Source organism: Dipodomys ordii, unplaced genomic scaffold (assembly GCF_000151885.1).
Source record: "Dipodomys ordii isolate 6190 unplaced genomic scaffold, Dord_2.0 Scaffold37, whole genome shotgun sequence".
NCBI lineage: Eukaryota > Metazoa > Chordata > Mammalia > Rodentia > Heteromyidae > Dipodomys > Dipodomys ordii.
The window spans coordinates 9,898,256-9,911,733 of record NW_012267253.1 but is presented as its reverse complement, the minus strand read 5'-3'; the positions used below and the strand labels follow the sequence as shown (position 1 = coordinate 9,911,733).

General features: G+C 35.0%; 1 protein-coding gene across 5 annotated transcripts in view; it reads left to right on the top strand.

Annotated features, from left to right (window-relative positions):
* Positions 1-13,478, top strand: part of Nrxn1 (neurexin 1) — a 1,024,002-nt gene that overhangs the window by 886,258 nt on the left and 124,266 nt on the right. The window lies entirely within an intron of this gene.

Genomic DNA, 13,478 nt, shown 5'->3' with positions numbered 1-13,478 from the left:
CATCACAAATGGAAAAAGTCATCCATCTGCTAGGCTTTCCTTTTTCCTAGGCCATTTTTATATGGGGCTGTCTGCCTGTCCCAGCATTACAGGGTTATACCTGGTCTGAGTTGGTTTTGTAAAACACTTGGGTAATAAACATCAACCCAATTTTTAAAGACTTCAGCAGAGGGTCCCATTTGTTCTATCCATGTCCTTGGATTTCCAGCCACTTAACTTTGGGAGTACTAGATTACAAGGCAAAGAAGACTATGTGAGGGATCAATTCCTATTGTCCAAACCACTAGAGCATCAGCTCAAATCTGTTAGGACATATTTGTAATTTTGCCCTTCTGGTTTTTTTTCCTGCTCTTCATTTAGGGTTTCTCTAGAAGTCACAGCTAGTTTAAGGTGATTTGTTGAAAGGCAGTAGAGAAAATTACAGATTTAGCTTGAGAAATGCACAGAACCATTTCTTATCTATGTTAATTGTGTTGTATGTGTTTGTGTGTGTGTGTGTGTGTGTGTGTGTGTGTGTGTGTTTCAGTCCTGGGAATTGAACTCAGAATCTGGGCAACTGTTCCTAGATGGTTTTGCTCAAGGGTAGCACTATCCCACTTGAGCCACTGATCCACTTCCTGCATTTTTGTTGGTTATTCAGAGCCAAGAGTCTCACATATATTACTGCCTGGGCAAACTTTGAACTACCTTCCTCAGGTCTCAGCATCCTGAGTAGGATAAGATTGTAGTCCTGAGTCACCAATGTCCAATTTGCTTATTGCATTATTTAGCATCTTAATTGTTGATCTTTGCCCCTGCAGGACCTACATTAGGCTACTCAAGTCTGCCCTGTCCACAATTAATGGAATGTCCTCTCATAATGATATTTCCTAAACCAAAATTAATCCCTAACTTGAATTCCCTTCAATAAGCTATTGGAGTATGCAAAAAATAGCCATTCACTTGAAGTTCTTTGATTCCTTCTAAAATTTGTATACTCTTAACTCTTCAGTGCTGAAAATATTTAAAGAAAAACATCAATATCATAATGACTCTACACCATCATCTTAACTACTTACTGTGAAACTAAAACTTATTACCTTCTAAAGTTTTCTTGCCTTTCTCTTCTTGAAGTGGCTGTGGGAGCCATGGGGTGCTTTTGTGGCAGAGGAAAGTCTGGGTGGTTAGAGATGTGTGTGTCCATATAGTGGATAGAGGAAAGAAGGAAAACAAAAGATCAATCAGTTCCATCTTCCTTCCAGCCAGATGTACTTGACGTGCGACATGTGTGTGTATGTGTATGTGTGAGAAAGAAAGAGAAAGAGAGACAGAGAGAGAGAGTCAGAGACAGAGACAGAGAGGCTTCCACATTAATGGCTTCTTTTCAATGGTTCCCATTGGTTACTCTCAGATTTTAGATTGCAGCCATGGGTAAAACTCTGAGAACAAAGGTGGTACCTCAGTGATTTTAATATACTATGTATGCGGCTTTTATAGAGGGTCACTACGAAAGCATGTATAGAACTTCTAAATAGAGAGAGTCACTTCTTTCACTAAGGTAAGCCAAGCTCAGAGAGACAAAATGGCACATGTCTTTTCTCATATGAAGAAGCTAGATCTAAACTATACCAGGACATAATAACTAATACAAGTGCCCAGGCATGTAGACACAGTGAGAGCAAAGGAGGATATTCTTAGGAGAGGAACATAAAGGCACAATGAACATCACTTTTAATAAAGCTAGGTTCCTGGACTGCAGTCACCTCAGGAAAGAAATATAGATTTATCTTCTACCCTTCTTCACACCTGTCTCAACTCTCTTGCTGTGGTAAGGTGGGTGCAAAATACTTCCTATAAAGCATATATCACTCAGTATGCTATATAAGGCAAGTCATACCAGACAATAAATAATGACACAACCATAAGCCATAGGCTAATATTTGTGCATGCTTACTATGTGCCAAGCATTGTGTATAGTGAGGTTATATATATTAGGTTTCGCTCTTATAAATATCTATGTCATTCATGAGAAAATCAAAAGCAAGAGACATTAGGTTCCTGATCTACTGTTATGCAGAATTTAATCAATAATGAAACCAGGATTTGAATCCAGTAATTAGAGCCAGTAACTTATTTATCGCTAGTTTTCTTGTTTCATCCCATGAGAGCTTACTTTCAAGAAATAATTGCTGGCAGGCTTGACTATTTTTATTGAGGATAAGTTGTGAGAGTTATTTCACCTCCATATTCTTCATATGCAAAAGAGAAAATATGCAAAAGGTTTAACCTTTTATAAGATTGAGGAATCTAATAACAAACAAAAACTATACCACAGTCTGTCCATTGTATCTAATCTTAAATTACTTGTGCAGAGCTGACAAACCCATTTTTTTCTAATAGGTTTAAAATAATCTTTTGACATTACAATCACACATAAAAGAAAGAGATTTAAGTCCATTGAAAATAGAATTAGACTGCCATATTTATCTGATCCATTTTTCTTCACTGGAGAGTAATAAATGTTCTCAGAGCCATTTATTGGGCATATCATACAATATATGAGTTGTACACTTATTTCCTTGTCAAAAGTCCAATCTAAATAGGAAGAGTAGATTGAACATCAAGATTGATGTGACTAGTAGAAATTCCTCTGTTCCATAGAATTCTCTAATTTTCAGAAATCAAGAGCTTGCAAAGATCTAAGTTCTTATTAGGGTGGATTAGTGTAAATGTTATGACATTATGATTTAGAAGGTACTCAAAATAATCATATTTAGGAAAATGCCACAATGCCATTTGTAAGGTAATATGGGGCTGCCCTTAGGTTGCATTTTTAAACTTTTCACTGTTAATAATGTCAGTCAGGAGCCTGGTTTTGATAACCATTAATTCATTCTTCTGTCTTAAGTCAACACAGTTAATATAAAAGATGTCTTAAGTATGCATGACACAAAGTCTGACCTGCAATTAATCAGAATAGGTTTTATATTTGGTTGTCTGCTAGTCTCTCTGATCCTTTTTATTTCTTACTGCTGATTTTTGGTGTGAAAGCTAGTCTTTTTGCACTGGGAAATGAACTGCACGTAAAAGCTTAGGAAGAAAGGTATAAATTACTGTGCATTCCACATCCAATGAGATCCAAAATGCACAATCCTAACTTTATTTGTCATTGAACTGATGAGACAGTCCCCAAATAAAAATGTTTTGAATATAAGTAGCTAATGTCAGCCAGTGCCTCTAGAAACCTTTGTATAAAGAAAACACTAGATCTCTCCATATAAGAGAGACACAGAGGAAGAATTTCTCATGTCAGTTAGACATGCACTCAGTTTATAATTTTTCCCCTAAAGCACCATTAAAACTCTGCAGTAGACAGCCTGTGGCCTTCTGTGCCCAACATCACAGCAGTCTCCCATGAAGATATTGTTTAACGGGATACAAAGACCTACTGTTCACAGAAGGGGACTGGATGTCATCTGAAGCATTAGTCATGAACAGAGTGCTGTCCTACTTCAGCAGTGCATGCTCTCTGCAGCTGTGTGAACTAAGTAAGATAACTGACAGCGCCCTTGGGTTGTATTCCATTAAGATACTGCATTTATTGTAGAGATAACACTTGTACCGTGTTATGTGTTTAAGGAAGTAGTGGGAGAGAATTGAAACAGTGCTAATAGTGTAACATTAAAAATTTTAAGCAATCCTCCATAATTCTACTAGTCTAACAAAGACTTTTGCTTTTACATGGTTCATTCTAATTTCTGCCAATTCACATCATATTTTACTAAGTAGTTTTAACAGCATATGTACTATTTTTTTCATGTCTCATGATGGACACAAGATATGATGCAGTCAACATGAGACTATTACATTTAGTAGTCATCATTGTCAATATGGTCATAGTTATTTATATCTATGACCATTTTAGAGACTATATTTTATTAGAAAGTATATTTAAGAAATAGATGTATGAGAGGATAGCGATAGAAACATAATCATCAGTTATCATCTTTCTGAAAATTAGTGTCCACATCATCAGCACATTTTTATTAGGTATTTGTTTCACTGAAATCCATGTTATTATCCTTAAGTAGTTATACAAAGAAGGTGCCATTTAACAAAGCAGTTTATGAATACAGTGTATCTTGCTCAATGTCACCCTTTTCAACCTCCTCACCCATCCAACCTCTCATCACTCTTCCCTTCACTCTTCTTAATTTTGTAGGATATACTTTGGATTCCTGTCTGCATTTCCCCCTCTTTTTCTCTTCATTCATTTATCCCTTGCCCCTTGACCTCACGCCACTACTTTTGAGTTCCTGGTGTTTTGTTTTGTTGAACTTTGATTTTGGCTTCTAAGGAATCATACTATTTGACATCTCCAGTGAATCTATAGGATAAATAGATATCTGTATAATCCTTTTGTTTAGTCACACCTTATTTTTTAACATATTTTTTTTCTTTTGGGAGCCAGTATTGGCATTGGATTCAGGGCTTTGCACTCTTGCTTGGCTTTTTTTTCATGCACAGCTGGTGTTCTACCACTTGAGCCACGCTCACCAGTTCCTGATTTTTGCTGATGATTGGTGATAAGAATCTCACAGATTTGTTTGCCTGCTGTGATTTTGAATTGTGATCTGCAAATCTCAGCTTCCTGAGTAGCTAGGATGACAGGAGTAAGCCGCCAACAATGATCACACTTCTTTGTTCTAATCTACTTTGGTCTAATTATTTTCTTTGAATCTACTTTTCCCTCTGAATTTCTGTCACAACTGCATTCAACCAATTGACTATTTGCAGTTATGGCAAGTAATCTATTTTCTATCTGTTATTCTGGACATCCAATTCTATCAATCTTTGTTAGACTAATTTTCCCCCTTGACTTCCTAAAGTGCACACCCTTTAGTAGAATACATGTGATATGCTGATGTTTGCCTAACACAATATTTCCAGACTTCACAGTCAGTGCTGATGAATGGACTAATGTGTATCAGATTGCTTTCCTACCATTTTCTCAAGCCATACTAAAGATATACACTTTTAGTATTGGACCTAGAGAAGGAAGGTGAAATCCTTCTGAAGCATGGAACATTTCCAGGAAGGGTAGATACTAATTCACACTTTGGTTACGAAGCCGTGTGGAAACCAGGGTCTTTAAAGATAGGGAAATGAAGAGGTAAGAGATGAGCAAGAAGAAAAAAATGAGGAAATGGAAAGTTCTGTATTTATTCTCTTACAAGACACTGAAATACACGGTCTTATAACTTACACCCTTTTTGTCTTTTCCAACTCATTTCTGGACATGGATAGCATCAAGAAAGCAGAGAATGTGGTGATTGATTCTTATGTCTGGGTTTCAGGCTGAGGGTAACGACACACACAAAAAACCAAGATCATTTTGTGCTTCACATGGCTATTCATATCAAGAATGTGCTATAAAAGAAAGAAATTTATATTCTATTCCTTGCTGCCTTCTCACTGGTAATAGGACTTTGATCACTTTACTTATCTCTCTGCCTTACCCTCTTAATCTATAAAAGAGAAATGGTAATAGTAGCCTCTTGATGAATCCTCAAGGATTTGGGGAAGTAACTGATTTGTGTGTCTGTGGGGGAAATCTTATCCCAAACTATATAAGAAGGAATTTTTATAGATAAGACCATGACATTTTCCATTATGTGAGACAATGCCACAAAGCCATTATGATTCTGTCAAGAGACATTTGCAGGAACACTCCCATGGAATAGCTTTGGAATTGGAAATACCTGATTTCCAACAGCTTTTCTTTCCACTATGGATATGGTATGGTTCTAGTTACACTCTCTCTTTGAGCCTCTGTTTTTCCATCTACAAAAGTGAAAGTAGCCTTGTGCAGGTGGCTTAGTAAGTTGAGACCAGAGGATCGTTGTTCAAAGCCAGCCCAAGCAGGAATGTCCATGGGACTTATCCCAAATTAACCACAGAAAACTAGAAGTAGCTCTATGGTTAAAATTGGTAGAGTGCTAGTTTTTATTGGCAAAAGCTCAGGGACAGCACCCAGATCCTGAGTTCAAGCCCCACAACCAACCAAAACATAAAAAAAAAAAAAAGAAAAGAAGGTACTTATTGCCTGGGATCATTATCAAGAATAAGTGGGAGAATCTAGTTAAACAAGAGACAAAATGCACAAAACATAGATTGACTATCATTCTGTAAACATATGAATGCCCAGATTTGGTAAGAGCTTTTCCTCACTATTCTCCCATAGGTCATTTCGCTGTTTTTGATATGAGACAGAAGTAGCTATGGACCTTGTGGTTGTCATCATGGCAAGGCAGTAGACAGGAAATCTATGAGAGGTCAGAAGGTCACCAAGACGTCCCAGAAATCTCTGAAGGTTAAATGAATCTCATCTCATTTCCACCAAATTAGGCTTATTCAATGGTAAAAGAACTATCTCAGAAGCTGGTCATTTAAATTTAATAATGAAAGACTAGTTAATGATAGAAATGCATCATATAACTTTCAGAAGAAAGCAAGAATATTTTGTGAACCTGTGTGTGTGTGTGTGTGTGTGTGTGTGTGTGTGTGTGTGTGTAAATTTTAAGGTACTTCTAAAACCAGTAGTTTTTAATGGAAATAATTTCCCATGGAAAAATCTGTCACAGAAATTTGCATTAACACAAAGTTTGATAGAAAAAGCACGGGATCTCCTGGATCCATGATTCCTGTTTTTCTAGTAGTTCTTTCTTTTCTTTCATTCACTTTTTCTTCCATATGACTGCTTTCCTACCGAAAAGCTATTTTTTCCCAGAGCACAAGAAATTTAGTTTAGCTAAATAACTAGTCCAGCCCTATTGTGAGAAAGGAATCAATTTTAGGTTCTGGTAGTCATCTATCGTCATTTCAGTGAGAATCCAGAAAAACATTTGCATTTCTCTTGAATGAATCTGTCATGTATTGGATATCCTCAGAAGACCTCTGCTTTTACATGATAAAGACAAGATTCTTAACTTCTGCCACTTATTTTGTTAAGTCCAAATTTTGGATGGCCTTTGCTTCAGGTAAAAGTAAGCAGTTTTCCTTACTGGCCCAGTGACGTATTTATTGGTGGACTTTGGAAGCAGGAGCTCCTGATAGAGCATACATATTATCTTCTTTCAAATACCGCTAGTGAAATTAGTCTCAAAAAAAGAATGTCTTGGCAATCAGTCATATATCTGAAGGTTCACTGAGCACAAGACTATCTCACGTTCACTAGAAAAATGAAACAATTTTAGAAATTTCCCCTGACCCAACCAACCATTTGCTTTGTGAGTTAGAAGAAAATGATCTCAAGTGATATTAATTTATTGACCAAAATGAATGTATTATAGTTGGACCCACTTAGGAATGAATATGATGGCCTATATTTAAGCATAAAACATTTAACAGCTTTTCTTGCCTTATTGTTTTTCCCAATGGTAAAAACCCTAATTAATGGAAAGGACCATGATTACTGAGTCCTATTATATATTTTGAATTAGTCAACACCAACCACCTTGCTGCTTTATGAATCCTATATGTGAGTGTGTATGTGTGTATATTTATGTATGTATGTATGTGTGTGTGTGTGTGTGTGTGGCACTAGAGACAAAACCCAAGAGTCATGTACATGCTAGGTAATCACTCTACCACTGACCTACATCTCCACTCATGTTTCATAAATCTGGAACAATAAGCATCACTGCATTACCAAACAACAAATTATTTAAATAGAATTAACTTAACAAAAAGCAACTATGTACCCAGCTTGTGTTAAGTATAAGGCATATAGCAGTGAACAAGAAAGATATGGTTCCCATCCCCAAAGAACCTACACCATCAAGAATCAATTGTGTGAAATTATTTTATCAGGATTATAGATACTACTACTAAATACTTCAAAATGTATACTGTTCTAGGATAAGGTATAGAAGGTATAGAAAACATGAAAAATGCTTCCTGGAAAAGCCATAAACTAACATTTAAAGCAGACACTTTAAGTAGACTCAGTTTTGTGTGTGTATGTATGTGTGTGTGTGTGTGTGTGTGTGTGCTGGAATGGACAGTTGAGGAGTACACAAAAATGCAGGAAATGTATAAGAAAAAGACAATGCTATGTTCAAAGTGGGTTGACATAGCTAAAGGAATTAAAAAATATATAGTGACTGGGGTTCATAGAGGTAGAATTAAGTAGCTCAAAATTAAACTGGAAAGCCAGGCAAGAGCCAAATATATTTGTATTTGTCAAATATGTCTTCAGTAATACCAAAAAATAAAGTGATAGATATAGGCGAATATTTTACTAGAACAAGTACATTTTTATCAAAATTTGATCATCAACTGATGTTAATGTGCTTTTCAAAATCCACTCATTTGTATTTCTGGTAATCAAGTTGGTTATTACTGTAGTTTTTGGTCTCTGTAGTGACTACACATACAGAATTTAGTTAGAATTAGACAATTATGTGACCATTAAAAACTAGAGTCATCTTATAAGTCTCTGTTAAACTTTGACTTATAGACTCAATCACATGCAGCCATCATAGTCTCATTTAAAATCAAAAGGTCTCAAAACAGATTCTCAATCTTCTCTTGAAGTATAATGTAACTTTCATAACTCCTTTATGTTTCCTTTCCCAATGTTAAAAAATATACAAGAAACCTTCAAACAAAGCAAGTATTTTGTGTTGTTTTGGGTTTTGTTTTTCTGTTTAGTTTCACAGTTTTCTGAACAAATCTGTGGTTCATATCATTACTTTTAAAAAAATTATCCAAGGCTCTGACGATGACACATCAAAACTGTGATTTTTACTTTCAAGGAGAAATTACACAAGAATGAAAATTTAAGATGGCCAGAAAAAAAGCAGCACATAGCAAGATATTCATGTAGCTTATTTCTACTGCCCAAAAGGTATAAAATTGCCATCCGAATTTCTTTTTCCTTTATCTGGTTCTACCATAAAGTTTAACCCCAAGTGAAAGATTTTAGTTTTATTGGTCCTTGCTGATTACCTTGATTCTTTCAATTTTTTTTTTTTGTTAAAGTCTCCTAACTCATAAAATTACCACCATCAAGTACAACCAAGATTTTTTTTTTTTGCCAGTCCTAAGGGTTAAAATCAGGGCCTGGGCACTGTCCCTGAGCTTCTTTTGCTCAAGGTTAGCACTCTGCCACTTGAGCCACAGCACCACTTCCAGCCTTTTCTGTTTATATGGTACTGAGGAATCAAACCCAGGGATTCATGCATGCTAGGCAAGCACTCTACCACTAAGCCACCTTCCCAGTCCCAATAATTTTTTTTTATGCATTGTGTCTAAGTCATTTTGGGCTGTTAAAACAAAGTACAATAAATACAGATGCTTTTAAACAACAAAAATACATATCTCACAATTGCTCTTAAATGCAACAGCAGACTTAGTGCCTGATGAAGATTGACTTCCTGTACTACCAACAGACATCTTCTCACTGGATTCTCCTATAGTAGAAAGAAGCAAAGGAGCTTTCTGGGGCCTTTTTATAAGGGTTCCAGTCCCAGTCAGAAGGGCTCTGATCTCATGACCCAATCAGTTCCAAATACCATCATGTTAGAAATTAGGTTTAAACATAGGCAGTGTGTGTAGGTGTGTGTGTGTGTGTGTGTGTGTGTGTGTGTGTGTGTGTAAAAATAACTGATCTGCACATGAGGGAATATGCAACTAGATTTAATTAAAATAGAAAGTGCTACATTCCATGAAGGATCAGAGTTTCCTTTCCATTTTTCTTCACTCCTGGAATCTTGTTTGAAGTATCTATTAAATCCAGCATCCTATATCTATGTGGCCACACCCAATTAGATCTTGTTCTTGTCAATTGGTTTTAGTGATGTTACTCTGGGTGAGGAAGGGAGACACAATTTCTTTCAGGCAAAAATACTTCAGCAATAAACATAAATTTTTCATGAAGTTCCATTGGTTGCAAATTACTTCCATGGAGACAGGCATGTTAAGGGGGCCATACTGAGTAGAAGTATAAATTAGTATGTTACCACACAAAGCTACCTATAGGGAAAAAGAGTCAGAAAGATATTCTTATTTTCTGCTTTTATTAAAGGAGAAGAAATATGAAAATGAATTGTTATCTTTTAACTATTCATTACAGTGCTCAGTTTTCATAAATAGAATCTATGTGAATAAATGGTGACTCTTTGAATTTTATAACCATTTTAAGTTCAAATTCTTCCTGGTCTCTTGTACTAATAGAAAATGAATATATCATTTAGCAGTCCATCATTATTGATTTCTCTTCTTCTCTAATTTAGAATATGTAGAGATGAAATACCTCTTTCCAAAGATTCCTTTGAATTTTGAAGTGTCTTTTCTGTCTTTTTACTTTCACCTATCAGTCTAGGCCTGCTTCTTTGACTGTAGCAGAATTGCAAGTGTGTCTTTTATTAGACCCCAAACCAACTAAAATCGATCAATCAATCAAGAGACAGATAAATAAAAATAAAATTTGAATTTATATTTGTCTTTGATATTTGCCAATCAAATTGAAAGTTTATGACCTTTATATTGTCCATAAGATCCAGAGCTATACTATAGCAAAACTGAATATAATTAATGAAATCATACAAAATTGTGAGTATTTTGACATTGATTATTGCTGTAATGTTTTAAACACTTGCATTATTTCTTGTTTTCTAGTTTTAATCTCTGTGATCTTATATTTAATGAACAGCATTTTAGCAGATGATAAAAACATATGCAAATATTTAGCACACAATACTTAGTATATGTTTTATGCTCATTAAGAATTATTTTCAGTCTGAGGGGTAGGTCAGTTTTAGTGTATTTAATACAATAAATTTTTAAAGAAATGAAATGCAATTTGAGAAATTACTTAAAATAATAGTTCAGTTTCTACACTTCATTTTCCACATTCTAATAAAAATTATGAGATAAATCCGGGTGAATCTAAACCATTTAAAGTATTTTGTACCGAGTAATAGGAGTAGCCAGGCATTGAGGCTCATTTCTGTGGTAGCCTCAACAACCCTTGAGCACAGGAGTCCAAGGCCAGCTAGGTCAACATAAGTACAACTTGCCCCCCAACAAAACAAAACAAAATTACATTGTCATCTCTTTGTTATGTAGCTGTGTCCATTTAGTTAATGGCATTTTGTGTGTAGAATTTCACCACTGAAATGATTCATTTTTCATTGTAGTAGAAGAATAAAGAATTTAGAAGTTAGACATCTATTTAATTGTAGAAAACACCATCTGATTACACATCAATTTCACAGAATAAACTCTTAATGTTTTGGTTTCATAACCAGAAGGAAGCTCAGTATATGTGGTCTATGCTCTGAACACAAGCATTTGCTTTCCAACATTCTCTGTATCCCTTTAAGTCATGTAGATGAATGGTGCTACAGAAACTATCAGAACTGAAAACAAGATTTATATCTTATTTCAGTCTACAGATATTTCATAGACATTTGTGTGATGTTTTATCCGAGTTTAATAGAAAAGTTGTGTGTGTGTATGTGTGTGTATTGAGTACACATTATAAAGTTAATGCTTATTTCTAACAGGAATGTGTCAAGAGCCACTGGAATCTTCTAGATTAGGCTGATGCCTTAATCCAAATTGAAGAGATCAAGGTATATAGCTCCTGAGCAAGCAATTTTCAGCCATTAATAAAAGTCATAGTTAGCTTAGAAAAAATAGGGTTGAGGTAGGAGCAAAGAAAACCCCTCCAATAAAAGTAGCTACAAGTCCCAGAGAAGAGAAAGAAGAGCATTCAAAGAATTGGAGGGAGTTTCCTGGGGTTCAAAACAGAAGAGCAAGTCAGTGATGGTCAGGAGATGGAGGTAAAGTTGGAAAGATCATAGATTTCCTCCAACACCTAATTAAAAGTATGAAATATTTTTCCTTGAAGGCAATTAGATGAATTGTATGTTAGTGGTATGATTAGTCATTGATTGGTCTGTAGAAAGTGGGTGGGATTTATTTAGAAAGATTCAGGAAATCCTGTTAAGGACTGTGACATGAATTAGGCAAGAAGACTTTGGATGGCATCTGGGAGAAAAGTGGGTCATTCTTGATGATGGGAACACCCTGGCATGAAAAATAGCATGGGGGCCCAACTAATCATAAGGCTGACAGGAAATGTACACCCAAATAAATGGGTGTGAATATTGTGTAACAAAGAAGTCCACAGAAAGGATATGCATTTTTGATTAAAGAAATTATGCATATACATTGGAGTCATTATATAAATCATACATAAGACAAAAACACATAATTCTACAATAATCACACTTCCCTAAAATAACCAACATTACACTTGTTAGCATATTTTCAAAATATACATATTCAGGCACACAAAAGAGAACAATTTTGTAATGACAACCAAGTTGGAAGTTTTTTAAATGATTTGTATCATTTTAAAAAGTTATCAGTTCATCCAAATATATTCCCACTTTATAACATACAATTTTACACTACTTAAGTGACTACACAATACAATGTTTTTATTGTTCGTATTTTGTTTAACTTTGATAGCTACATTTTAGATTAAATACTAGTGTGTGAAATATTACCATCAGAATGACTAATTGATAAAGCCTAAAAGACATTTGTATTTCTCCAAAAGGGTAGGACCAATATTAGGCTATATTTATTTTGATAAGTAGAGCATTAAAAAAGTGAAAGCAACTAATAAAGTATTGTGACTCCGAGAAAAGAAACATACTCTATGCTTTTCATAACAAAAGACACCAATCTCTTTATGTGGGTAGTATTGTCATATAAGATTTCCTTCACCTCTTCCTCCTCATTGAAGCAATTGCCAAAATGTCTTGGCTCAAAATTTCATTAATTTTCATAGAATAGAAAGTCTCTCCTTGCAATGTACACAATTGTACCCTGAGATGTCAGCCCAGATTCTTCCTAAATGATTTATAGATCAAGAAAAACTCTCATGTATTTGGCAGCATTATTCAAGGTCAAACTAAATAATGTTTCTAGTAGACTGCTTTTATTCAAAGAAATGAAGCTTTCATTTAGTTTAGATCTATGAATAGGACCATTCTTTATGCCATGTATTTGTACCTTAAGCAATCATACATTTTGTAGAACAACTTAATAAAAGAAAAGCAGATATTAGAGAGTATAAAATATACATATAATTTTAATCGAATATTCCATGCTTCAACATAATAGTATCAGCCTTCACCTGACACTGAAGAGTGTACAAAGTCACTTTTGTCAAAGCCTGTTCCTAACACATATTTGGATGATGCAAAATGAAATCTCTTGTGATGTCCATGTGATTGATAAACCAATTTGTATAGAACACAGGAGAACTATTTGGACTTTGTGGTTTACTTAAAAGAAATGAATGAGGAAATATGTTTTTTCAATAGGAAATAAAGCATGTGAGCCTATTGCTGATGCTTCTGTGTGTGCCAAAAGTGGTGTGAAATTTGGTGTTCATAAATTACTAATCTGGAATA